Here is a 12,133-nt window from a genome sequence, read left to right as displayed (position 1 = left end):
GATAGTCCACCACGCTAGTCCCAATGCGGGTTGGCAGACTTCACACACGTAGAGAATTAAGAAAATTATCAGGTATGCAGGTTTCCTCACGATGTATTTCCTTCACCGTTTCAGACACGTGATATCGAATACTCCGAAACTACTAGATCAATTATAAAAACTCTTTCACCAATGGAATGCTACATTATCAGCGAGTAACACATTCCATATTTATCCCCGTATTTCCACGGAAATAAACCACGTGTATGAAACCGCAAGGGATCTGCTAGTGGTAAAAGATAACCAATGATTTGAAATGAATTATTAGTATTCTTGCCACCATGATTTGTATAGTTATTAGGATAAGTTAGCTTGTTCCTTATTGTATTCTTTCTCAATAAAAACAACATATATTATTACATAAGATTTTATAATCAGCTTTAGATCCGTGAACTTGATATGAGTATGTCAGTGAACCATGCCTGCCGCCTAATAGTCGATTGTCAAGGTTACTTCATCCATGCTGTCCATTCGTGACCATTTTTTTGTTATTTATGAGATCGACTTTGATTTGTCTAATCTAAAGCTGAAGAGTTTGTTTGTTTGTTTGAACGCGCTAATCTCAGGAACTACTGGTCCGATTTGAAAAATTATTTCATTGTTATATAGCCCATTTATCGAGGAAGGCTATAGGCTATATATTATCCCCATATTCCTACTGGAACGGCAACCATGCGGGTGAAACCACGCGGCGTCAGCTAGTCTATCATAATATATTCGTAGTTTACTATCGGACGCCGGCTACATCGTTCACCTTAATCTCGATCTTTCAACCCCTAATTCACAACCCTTCCATTAATATTTTTTCATAATAAATAGTCCACTAATCATTTTACAATAATATAACTCAAACATATACTATATAGAAAAATCTACCCCTTTTTAACCCTTTAAGGGTAGAATTTTAGTATTTATCTGGTTGTATACCTACCATTTTTGCAAATGTAACTTGAAAAATTAAGGACTTTCTATACAAAATTTCAACCCCTTCTTATTTTATTTTCGCAACGAAAAGTATCCTAAAACCTTCTTCGTATTATGTACCCTTACATTACAAATTAGGGTGCCTTGGAGACTACCGGTCATTATCATCATCACTTTGATTATATATACGACGTATATATAATCAAAGCATCATCATCATGATCATCATTATCAGCCGATGGACGTCCACTGCTGGACAATTGACGTTATATAATAATACACTGATGATGAAGACCGAATAAAAATATTTTTTTAGGTTTCAAGCAATTCAAGTCTCTACAAGGAGTTGGTGATCTGTATGTATCTTTAAATTAACAGGTTTTCACGTTCAGAGATATTTAATAGCATACCTCTGAAGTGACCTTCGACAAATACCTACAAAGAAGTGCGTTTAAATATAGAACTGCTACGTTTTAAATTCATTGCTCTACTGTTAAAAATTGCTAGCTGACGCCCCGCGATTTCACACGCTTAGTTCTTAGTCCCGTGAGAATATGGGGAAAAATAAACTATGAAACAAATAACGTGACTATCTCGTGGTAAAAGAATTTTCAAAATCGGTTCAGTAGATCCAGAGATCACCCCCTACACCTTTATCCTGTTTATTATAATATTATTAATATAGATATACCTACTTACCTTATGTGTTAGTTTTCTACAGAATATGTAAGTAGCTATAATTTTTATTTATATTATTATTTTACGCTATGAATCATGAACATGACATGCAAATCTGTTAAATATTTTCAGCCATGATGTAAGATTAGTGGATGTAGGTGGGTAACTTAAATAGGTGTACTACTTGCTTTTTTTGGTAAGTAAGTTAGGTAAGGTACCTTCTAGTATAGACTATATTATAGCTAACTATCATCATCATCACATCAGCCGATAGACGGCTACAGGCATAGATAAGCCAGAAGGGACTTCCAAATACAACATTCCTGAAAGTTCGTTCTGTTCTGGTTCCAGTTGGAGGATCGATCGGAGCGATCCGATCCGATCAGTTATCCTCTTTTAGAAGAGCTGGTCAAGGGTAACTGATCGAATCTACTGAACCGATTTTGAAAACTTTTTTTACTATTGAAAGCCACTTTATTTGAGCGTTAATAGACACGGACTTTCTAGGTAGTCCGTAATCAAAGGCTATATTATATCCCCGTATTCGTATGGGAACTGGAATTACGCGAGTAAAGCCGCGAGATTCTGCTAGTAGGTATACCTTTAATATAACGATTGTCAATTATAATGACAGGAACCAACAGATTATCGTTAGACACGGGGGCGTAACAGTACGAACCTCCTAACTTACGTAAGAAAAACCCAATTATCTTTTTTTATGTACAAAAGCACATGATGACGGCATTCATCTAAAGATACTGATAGACCAGAGCATTCACTTGTAACAGAACATCGAGCATTCGCCAGTTTTAAATTTGTCGAACTGAACAACGAGCCGAGCCAAGCGTAGAGCCCAATATTGCTACGAACATCTTGAGAATTCTGGAGAGCGCTTTATTTGATGTTTCCATTTCAAGCTGCTCGCTACAATGTTCGCCAGAACGCTTGATAGAATACTCGATTTTTCTGTGATGTAACATTCGCACGAATGCTCATTACAAATGAATGCTCTAGTCTATCAGCATCTGATGGCTAGTATGTTCGTTACAGGATATGTAATAAATACAGGTAGGTAAAATAAATATGCCTATGCTATGCTATGTCAGACTACTTCATTATTTTAGTCGAGTAAGAACAATTTTTGGATTTGCCGCCCAATTACCGTTCGTACTCGACTAAAATACTAAAGTAGTCCGAACTAGGCCTCAGTGGGAGCATATTATTATTATTATTGTCTTCGGATCGAAAGGTCCAGGGTTCGAATCCTAAGCCTACCTCAGTATGAAGGATCATGACCCGACCCGATGGTTTTTACTGAAGAATCTTAAAAAAAAATCCCGGAGTTATGAAGTTGGTAATGTTACATCTCCTTGCCTTGGAGTGCACGATGAGTCATCGCTCTTATTCATTATCACTAACACCCGATAGTGGTCGTCAGTTTTATAATCACCAAAAACGCCAACCTGCATTGGAACAGCGTGGCGGGACCTTCTCTATTCTCATATAGGGATAGGTATCTCATCGAAAATGGGGTCAGTAGTTTTTGAAAATATTATGACACACAAACATACATTATATACTTAATTTAGATACAATTTAAATAATGTAATAAATTAAGTAGTAACCACATTAATTATAGAACTTGGTCGTTTTGTTTGAGTGAGTAATATTTAGTTAAAACCACTTTGGCTTTAACTTACGAGTTATATGTTCAAAAAATAACTTGGTAAGAATAAGGAAAACTGGCTCGACGTAGAATCCCAGGATTTCTTTAACAAATGATTAAATTATGAACTACAGAAATAATGTTTCTTAAAGGTTAAGACTTATTTTCCTTATTCCTCAGTGCCTGAAGACGAAAGTTTTAGAACAGTGCGTGTTGCCAGTGATGACCTACGGATCCGAGACTTGGTCGTTGACTATGGGCCTTATTAGAAGACTCAATGTCACTTAGCGGGCGATGGGGCGAGCTACGCTTGGAGTTTCTCTGCGTGATCGAATCAGAAATGAGGAGATCCGCAGACAAATCAAAGTCACTGACAGACAAATCAAGCTCAGCGAGTCGCGAAACTGAAGTGGCAATGGGCACGCCACAGTTCGAAGAGCCGATAGATGTTGGGGTGAGGAAACACCTATGCACATCTTATGCAATTGCCCAGCTCTAATACATAAACGCAACCACGTTCCACTTAGGGCATTACACAATGGATCCTGAGGAGGTGAAACACATCCCAGCCAAGAAACTGCTGCTGTACCTGGCAGCAACCAGTATTGGAGGGGATATCTAGTCAGTGGTGATCACAATAGATCGGTAACGGTCAACGTGATACAGGACCTCAAGAAGACGTGCAGAGCCGCGACATCAAGAAGAAGAAGAAGAAGAAGAAGTCACTTGGCTAGGGGGGCTGTTCTTTGTTATAGGGTAGTATAGCATATAGAACCATAAGTAAGGTGTCTGTTTTTGTATTTTGACCTTCAGAAACCACAAATACAACCCAGGGCCTCTGTATTACAAAGCTTAGGGCATTCTCAACAAAACCTTGTCAAAAGTCTAAATATAAATACCTATTGCAAAAATATCGTCATACAAAGGTGTGCTGTCTGTTATCTGAAATGAGTCTACAAAAGTATTGACTTTTTAGATAGGCAATGCAAACTCGCGGATTATAAAAAAACTGTGATAACAAGTCAAACCAAACACTGCGCTACATCATCAATAACAACCTATATTTAGGTCACTTTTGAACACGAGTCTCCTCTCAGGATGATAGGGATTAGAATAATAGTCACCCACGCTGACCCAATTGGCAGACTTCTCACACGTAGAGGATTAGGAATGCAGATTTCCTCACGATGTTTCTCCTTCACCGTTGGAGACACGTGATAATTAATTTCTTTAAATGCACATAACTGAAAAGTTGGAGGTGCATGCCCCGGACCGGATTCGAACATATGCCCTCCAAATATATACTCGTAGTATGTCCAATCATTATTGAGGAGATCCGCAGAAAGTTACCAGTTAGTTAAGTTGGCACAATAGGCGGAGCACATAGTTCGAAGAGCCGATATACGTTAGGATCAGAAGGTGCTGGAATAGCGACTTCGCATCATCAAAACCGTTAATAAAATGAGGTCCTCAGATAGCGGTGATTCACAAGCCAAGCAACTAGTGGTCAATCCAGAGAACGACCCTCTCTTCGAGTTCAACTCTTGACACAACAGTCAAGCGAAAGCTATTCTATTCTTCCAATAACCTTGTTCTTAAAAATGTCGGCTTAGTTTAATATACGACTTGTATACAAAAGCGAAGCCGGTTCTTAGAGACGGCTTTATTTAGAAAAATCTAAACAAAATGGCGAGTCATCGATAAAAATATCAACTTTGTGGGTAAGCAGGTACTGGAATTTTAACTGACTAATCAGAATCTGTTCGTGGCTAAAAAAACTAATACTAAACGTTTTTTCTTTTCTGATTGTGTAAGTGCCGTAGGCTCCTTGGGACCTCAGCGGCGCCACCGGGGCGTTTGGGCGAACGCAGAAGCATCGCCTGATGGGGCCCGAAGGCAGAAGCAGAGTAGATGGGCGGAACGACTCTTTAAAAGCGTCTCCTCTGAGACTCGGACCTTTTTCCGAGTTTTAGCGTGAGTGTATCAGTCCGGGCGCCTCTGAGATCGTGAGCTAAGAAGACCACGTCTGGGTGACGTCAGATATCGGGGACCTCGTCATCGCCGGCGAAGACGCTGTGTAGCTTGTGTTTGTGTTGCCTGGGAAGCATTGTCGTTCGTTATGTCATCGTCAGGATCGTAAAGAACATTTTTTGGGCGTCTAGATCAGCGTTGGTATCGGGGAGCTAATACTAAGCGCATTGAAGACGTGTTTCCAAAGACCGCTCCCTGTGAAGTAAGATAGTTTTATCAGATAATAATTTGATCAAACAATCAATAAATAGAAATTACAGTGAAAATTCGACGAGACGAATTACAATAAATAGGTTTAATTTATTTAAAATATGAGATTGAGTTGAATTTATTGAAAAATAAGTGTAAAACATGAAATTAGGTATTTTAGTACTTTTTAACCGACTTCAAAAAAAGGAGGAGGTTCTCAATTCGAGTCGATTCGAGTGTTTTTTTTTTTCTAAGTATACAAAGAATGCTACGATCCGTATATAAGACAGTAGAATCTGTAGTAAAATGCAGATTATTTTAGTCCAAGAGACATATACAATACTAGAGACTGAGATTTTGGCATTTTATAGTAGGTACAATGTTTGAAAGATTTGTTTTACTAATTCTATATATGTATAACAACTAAAATTAGTTCACTGAGCTAATTTTAATTGTCATACTAGAAATCATATAGTTGTTGTTTCGATCATAAATCAATATAAATTGCCTACAAAACTATACAAAGTAAGGTGCGCCGCGGAATACTCCCTTGCGATTAAAACCACCCGTCACGCATTTCTGTTTTGTTTTAAAAATATATAATTAGATATTTATGTTCTGTGTTATTATTGTTTACTAGCGGACGCCCGCGACTTCGTCCGCGTGAAACCCTACTACTACCCTACCCTACTCCCACCATACACGGGATGAGTAGGGACTCAACCCTACCCCTACCCTACCACTACCCTACCCCTACCTTACCCTACTCTACAACTACCCTACCCTCTACCCCTACCCTACCCCTAACCCTACCCTACACCGTCCCTATCCCACTCTACCTTACCTTACTCCTACACATCGGCCTGCATAAGGCTTTTAACTTTACTTTTAACTTTTAACTAACACTATATGTAGAAATTGGAAAATACCTTGTCCTATGTACCTACATATTCTGTGGTCCAACATAGGTTTTTTTTGTAATTCTTGGGGTAGGCAATGCATTTCTTAAATATGAACTGCTCGCCGTTGCGTTATTGCCATCGACTGCCTTCTATGGTGTAGAATGTGATCAAGATCTGTCATTCCTATACATTTTTCTAGTTTTCGAAGCGTTTGCGATCGTAGAAAGAGAATGTGCCACTTGGCTACAGGTGCTGATTAGTTAATCACAGATGGATCACATCAAATCTTTAATGTCAAACCATCAATCGCTAAATTGACATTGATGAAAAAAATATATGATAAAATGCATCGATCTCTTAATAGTCAATGGATAGGTGCTAAGATAACAGTGGATGTTATTTAGATAAGATCATCCTCTAAATTCCATTGTAATCACACTTCACACTAATATTATAAAGGCTAAAGTTTGTCTGTAAGTGTGTAAGTGTGTTTGTTCCTCTTTTACGCTGCGGCTACTGGAGCGATTTGGCTGAAATTTGTGATGGAAATAGATTTTACTCTGGAATAGCACATAGGCTACTTTTCATCCCCGAAAAATCCATGTTTCCCGCGGAATTTGTGAAAAACTGAATTCCACGTAGACGAAGTCCGCTAGTTTGTAATGTTGTATCAAATCCTCAGATTTACACCGTAGATAGAATAAAAGTCGTTGGATTTATAAAATGCACATTACAAAATACGAAAAATACATACGAAATTTTAGCTAGAAATATCCATCTTACTCAGACGCGCTAAGTTTTATTGATAACTAGCTGACGCCGCTCGGTTTCACCCGCGTGGTTCCTGTTCCCATAGGAATACGGGGATCATGTATAACCTATAGTATTCTTCGATAAACGGGTTATCTAACAGTGAAAGATTTTATAGGGTGGTAACTAGCCACGGCCGAAGCCTCCCACCAGCCAGACCTGAACCAATTAAGAAAATCTCAAACGGCCCAGCTGGGGATCGAACCCAGGACCTCCGCCTTGTAAATCCACCGCGCATACCACTAAACGGAGGCCGTCAAAATTAAACTAAGGTATCCTTTTTTTTTTTTTTTAACGTGGGGAAATCCACATGGATACTTTCTTGCCACTGGGAGGCAAGAAGGTTATGTCGGACTTCAACCGACTATAACCCCACGGTGTTCCGACTCGCCGCCTGATGACTAAGTCACGGGAAAACTAACGTATCCTGCCTTATGTCACAGAAAACATATGTCTTATGTTCATCTACCAGTAAATCCTAAAATCTCTTTCGCTCCCGTCCCAAGAGATTATGTCCAATATTTCATTTCTTCTTCAACTATTCGTAAAGACTGTGTTAGGAGAACTAGAACCTTTCCCTGTTGAGTTTGGCATCTTAATCGTGGCGGTATTGAGAGCCTCAATCTCTCTCAATCGATAAAATCGCAATACCCTAACGGTAAAACGGTCAGATTCATCATCACCTAGGAATGGTGGTTCGATCCCCGCCCCGTTGGACTATTGTCGTACCCACTCCTAATACAGTATTTTCTAGTTGGGGGGAGAGGGGATATATTGGTCATATTTATCTATACTTATAATAAATCTGTAGAGAGGTCAATTCTGTACATGAAATATATTTCCAAAATAACTATCAGGGGGTGATTAGTGATCGATACTGATGCCAAAAATGCAATCAGTAAAATTTTTGTCTGTCTGTCTGTCTGTCTGTCTGTCTGTATGTTCTTTATAGAAACAAAAACTACTGGACGGATTTTAACGAAACTTAGTACAATTATTCAACATACTCCTGGGCAGGTTATAGTATACTTTTTAACCGACTTCCAAAAAGGAGGAGGTTCTACGTTCGGCTGTATGTATGTTTTTTTTTTTTTTTTTCATTACGCTACGATCAATAGGAGCAGAGCAGTGAAGAGAAATGTTGAGAAAACGGGAGAAGTTACTCAATTTTTTAAGCTTCCGTCGCGTGTACAGCCTTAAAGGTTAAAGCTACATAGAAATCATGTATGACGGAAATGTTTTCCTTAAAATTATCTATAAAAACACTACAGCATATATAAGTCTATCTTTAATGGTTGACTCACAATAACACGTGTAACTCCCGATAGCTTAGCAGTTCGTAGCTTTCTAATTATATTTGTTTACTCTTATGTTTATAACACTCATCACACATCCCTAATAAGAAAGTTAACATTATTACCTATTTAATAAAAAAAGATTCAAATCGGTAAAGAACCACCAAAGTTATACATGAAATACGCTAAGCCATCGTGCGTGAATACTAATTCATGCTTTAAGGACTTTAAGGATTATTTTTGTGTAATGGTTGCTGCGCTCGACGCGACTCGCGGTGGGAGGAATAAATAAAGAAGTGCAGCCTTAATGAGTAGGGTAGGGGTAGGGCAGGGGTAGGGTAGGGTAGGGGTAGGGGTAGGGTAGGGGTAGGGTAGTGGTAGGGTAGGGGTAGGGTTGGGATATGGTAGGGTAGGGGAAGGGTAGAGGTAGGTTAGGGTAGGGTAGCATAGGGGTAGTTGAAAGTTTACAACGACTTTCACGCGGACGAAGTCGCGGGCGTCCGCTAGTTTATTTATAAATAAAAGTATGCTGAAACCTTAAGAATCATAAATTATGACTAAATCAACTGTCCCCACTCCCCACACAAATCAAAATAATATAGATTGGAATGCGTCATGCTAGCATAATACTCGTACCTAGCAGAAATGCCTTTTAAAAATAAATGTATTACTTCATAATGAATCATTGTGGACGAAATAATCAATTTTGACTATCTATTGTGACGTATGTACGTAGATATTTGTTTTGTTGGACGTAGATAAGTGTAAACTGTTGTCAGAAAAAGCGGATTACTTGGAAAACGCCTTTTTCATTGAAATACGAGGAAATCTCATTGAAAATCCGATAAAAAAATGGTCCATTGATGATTGTAATCTTTCACCTGTCACTCGCGAGTCAATCGTGAGAAGTGGTGTAAACTGTGACGTCACACTTCCGTTCACCTTCAATGTCAATTGTCACACAAATTCTGCTGCAGTCGATGACCTCACTAAATACGAGTCAATGATTTTATCGCATACTATAGACTAGCGGACGCCTGCGACTTCGTCCGCCTTTAGACGTCCTTAATCCGGCCCTCTCTTCCGTTCCGTTCTTAGTCTACTATCTATGAATGACCTCCCTACCAAATTTAAATTTTGTACGTCAAGCGGTTTTCAAGATATGGTGATGAATGACGCATCTATACTAATATTATAAAGCTGAAGAGTTTGTTTGTTTGTTTGATTGAACGCGCTAATCTCAGGAACTACTGGTCCGATTTGAAAAATTCTTTCAGTGTTAGATAACCCATTTATTTAGGAAGGCTATAGGCTATAGGCCGTATTCCTACGGGAACGGGAACCACGCGGGTGAAACTAGTTTATTTATAAAGATGTGTTACGTGTCTACAAAATCACCCCAAAAAGTGATTCGAATTCAGCTACATCACTGAGAACACACATGCACAATTTTGTGTTTACTAACTTACATTATATACTATTGATGTAGGTATATAATTTTTACACTTCCTGAACACACAACTCGACATTGTAGACAATATTTATGTAAGTCGGTATTATTTGTATAAATAACTTTCATTGAATGCTATACGGCTAAGTAAATGAAATTAGAACAATTAGCCACTTTTTTCACCTCAGTTTCGACGCGTTAGTTACATATCTAATAGTATAAAATCATTGGTACGAGTACATTATGCGCCTTATCAACTAATAAAAACATTACTGTGGTGTTTGTCAAAATTAGTAATCATGTACTTAATTACTGTCGAGGCCAGAAATAAAGCTATTAAGGACAATTAGGTATATCGTAAAGATGAGACACCAAAACCTTTCGTAATGATTTTAAAAGAACAATGCTATAAACGCGGGTTTTGAAGGCCGTTGTCTAATTGCTAATTAATCTTTGTAATAATGTATCTGTGTGGTGGGTTTAAACTCCAATTTTTCGCGTCATTCTGGAGACAAAGCTATCTTGTAGTGAGTTATTAAAAAAATAGGTTTACAATGACAGTAAAAGTGTCAAAATACTTGAGTTTTATCGTAGATTATCGTTCTGTGGAATGTTGAGACAACTGTTACTTATTGCTCTGATAGTGGTTTCAGTCAATGGTTATAAAGAAAAAAGCTTCGATCCACACCTTAAAAAGTTATCGAATACAGAAGGCATTATCCTTGAGACAGCACGTATTGTCAGGAGGTTTCATTACATATTAATTATTAGGGCACCGGTTACATAGTTACATTGTACGTAGGTAGGTATTTGACATTTATGCTAATTGCTATGCTATACCTGAACTGGGTCCTAACTGAAAATCAGTGCAGCATCCTTTTTTTATTGAAAGTATGCGGCAAAAAGCTGAGTTGGGGCCTTTTTCTAGGTTATGCCACATATTACAGGGAATTCTTTAGTGCTCCACTGTTTGAGTGGACAGTTAAGCCATAATATAATTTAGATTTAATGTGATATGTGGCATTACTTAAAAATAAAGATCTTTCTTTCTTTCTTTCTATGGATATGACATAGCTCAATGAGACGCGAAGCTGAAGTGGTAATGGGCGGGGCACATCATTTTAAGAGCTGATGGATGTTGGGGTCCCAAGTTGTTGGAAAGGTGACACTGCACCGTAAAACGCTGTGCTGGACAACCCCCCACTTGGTGGTCGTGACAACAAGCAGGTTAAGGGAAGATACTGGATGCTGGCTGCTCGATACCATGAGGTTTGGAGGTCCTTACAGGAGTTATGTGTCCAGCAGTGGAGACCCATCGGCAGCATGATGATGGTGGATATGATACAGCACGTGTCAAAATTATATTAGTACCTACGTAACAATATTTTGTACAATTATAGAACATCCTGTATAATACGGGTGAATGACGTGCTAACTATTCCTACGTCACTCGTATGGTTGAACAATCAACACCATGTAGGTACGAGTAGGTACATACTATATTGTAATTGTAAACAATAAAATATAGGAAGTGTCTATTGTTTTACATAATATATATAGCCTTGAACTAATCTAATGTGATCAAACCAAATTACAATCAGCTCAATATATTAGTGTTGTATAGGTGACTAGCGGACGCCCGCGAATTCGTCCGCGTGGAATTTAGTTTTTCACAAATCCCTCGGGAAGCATAGATTTTTCCGGGATAAAAAGTAGCCTATGTGTTAATCCATGCTATAATATATCTCAATACCAAATTCCAGCTAATTCGGCTCGGTAGTCGAAGCGTGAAAGAGTAATAAACATTCATATCACAAAAATCATCAGTATTCGCAAATCTTGGGAAACCATGGATTTTTCGGGATAAAATTTCATTTGATCATCATCTTCATCACTAAACAGTAACGCTGATGTTAAGAAGAAGATGTGATGAAGATGAAGTATCTACCGTATACTATGTATGTACCGTATGCGTATGTATGTAAATCGCAATAAAGTTTATAGGTTTATTTATCGATTTTAATTAGGTAAAAAAATGTCTCTTACTTAAGTACTTAAGTACGCAACCTAAGTACTTTACAAAATCTGAGGGAACAGTCTATATTTAGAAGGCACTCAAATATTTATTTTATGGAGTCGTCTCGACATC

The sequence above is a fragment of the Bicyclus anynana genome, chromosome 2, assembly GCF_947172395.1.
Source record: "Bicyclus anynana chromosome 2, ilBicAnyn1.1, whole genome shotgun sequence".
NCBI classification, from domain to species: domain Eukaryota; kingdom Metazoa; phylum Arthropoda; class Insecta; order Lepidoptera; family Nymphalidae; genus Bicyclus; species Bicyclus anynana.
The sequence above is the reverse complement of the archived record's forward strand: the minus strand, read 5'-3'. Positions refer to the sequence as shown.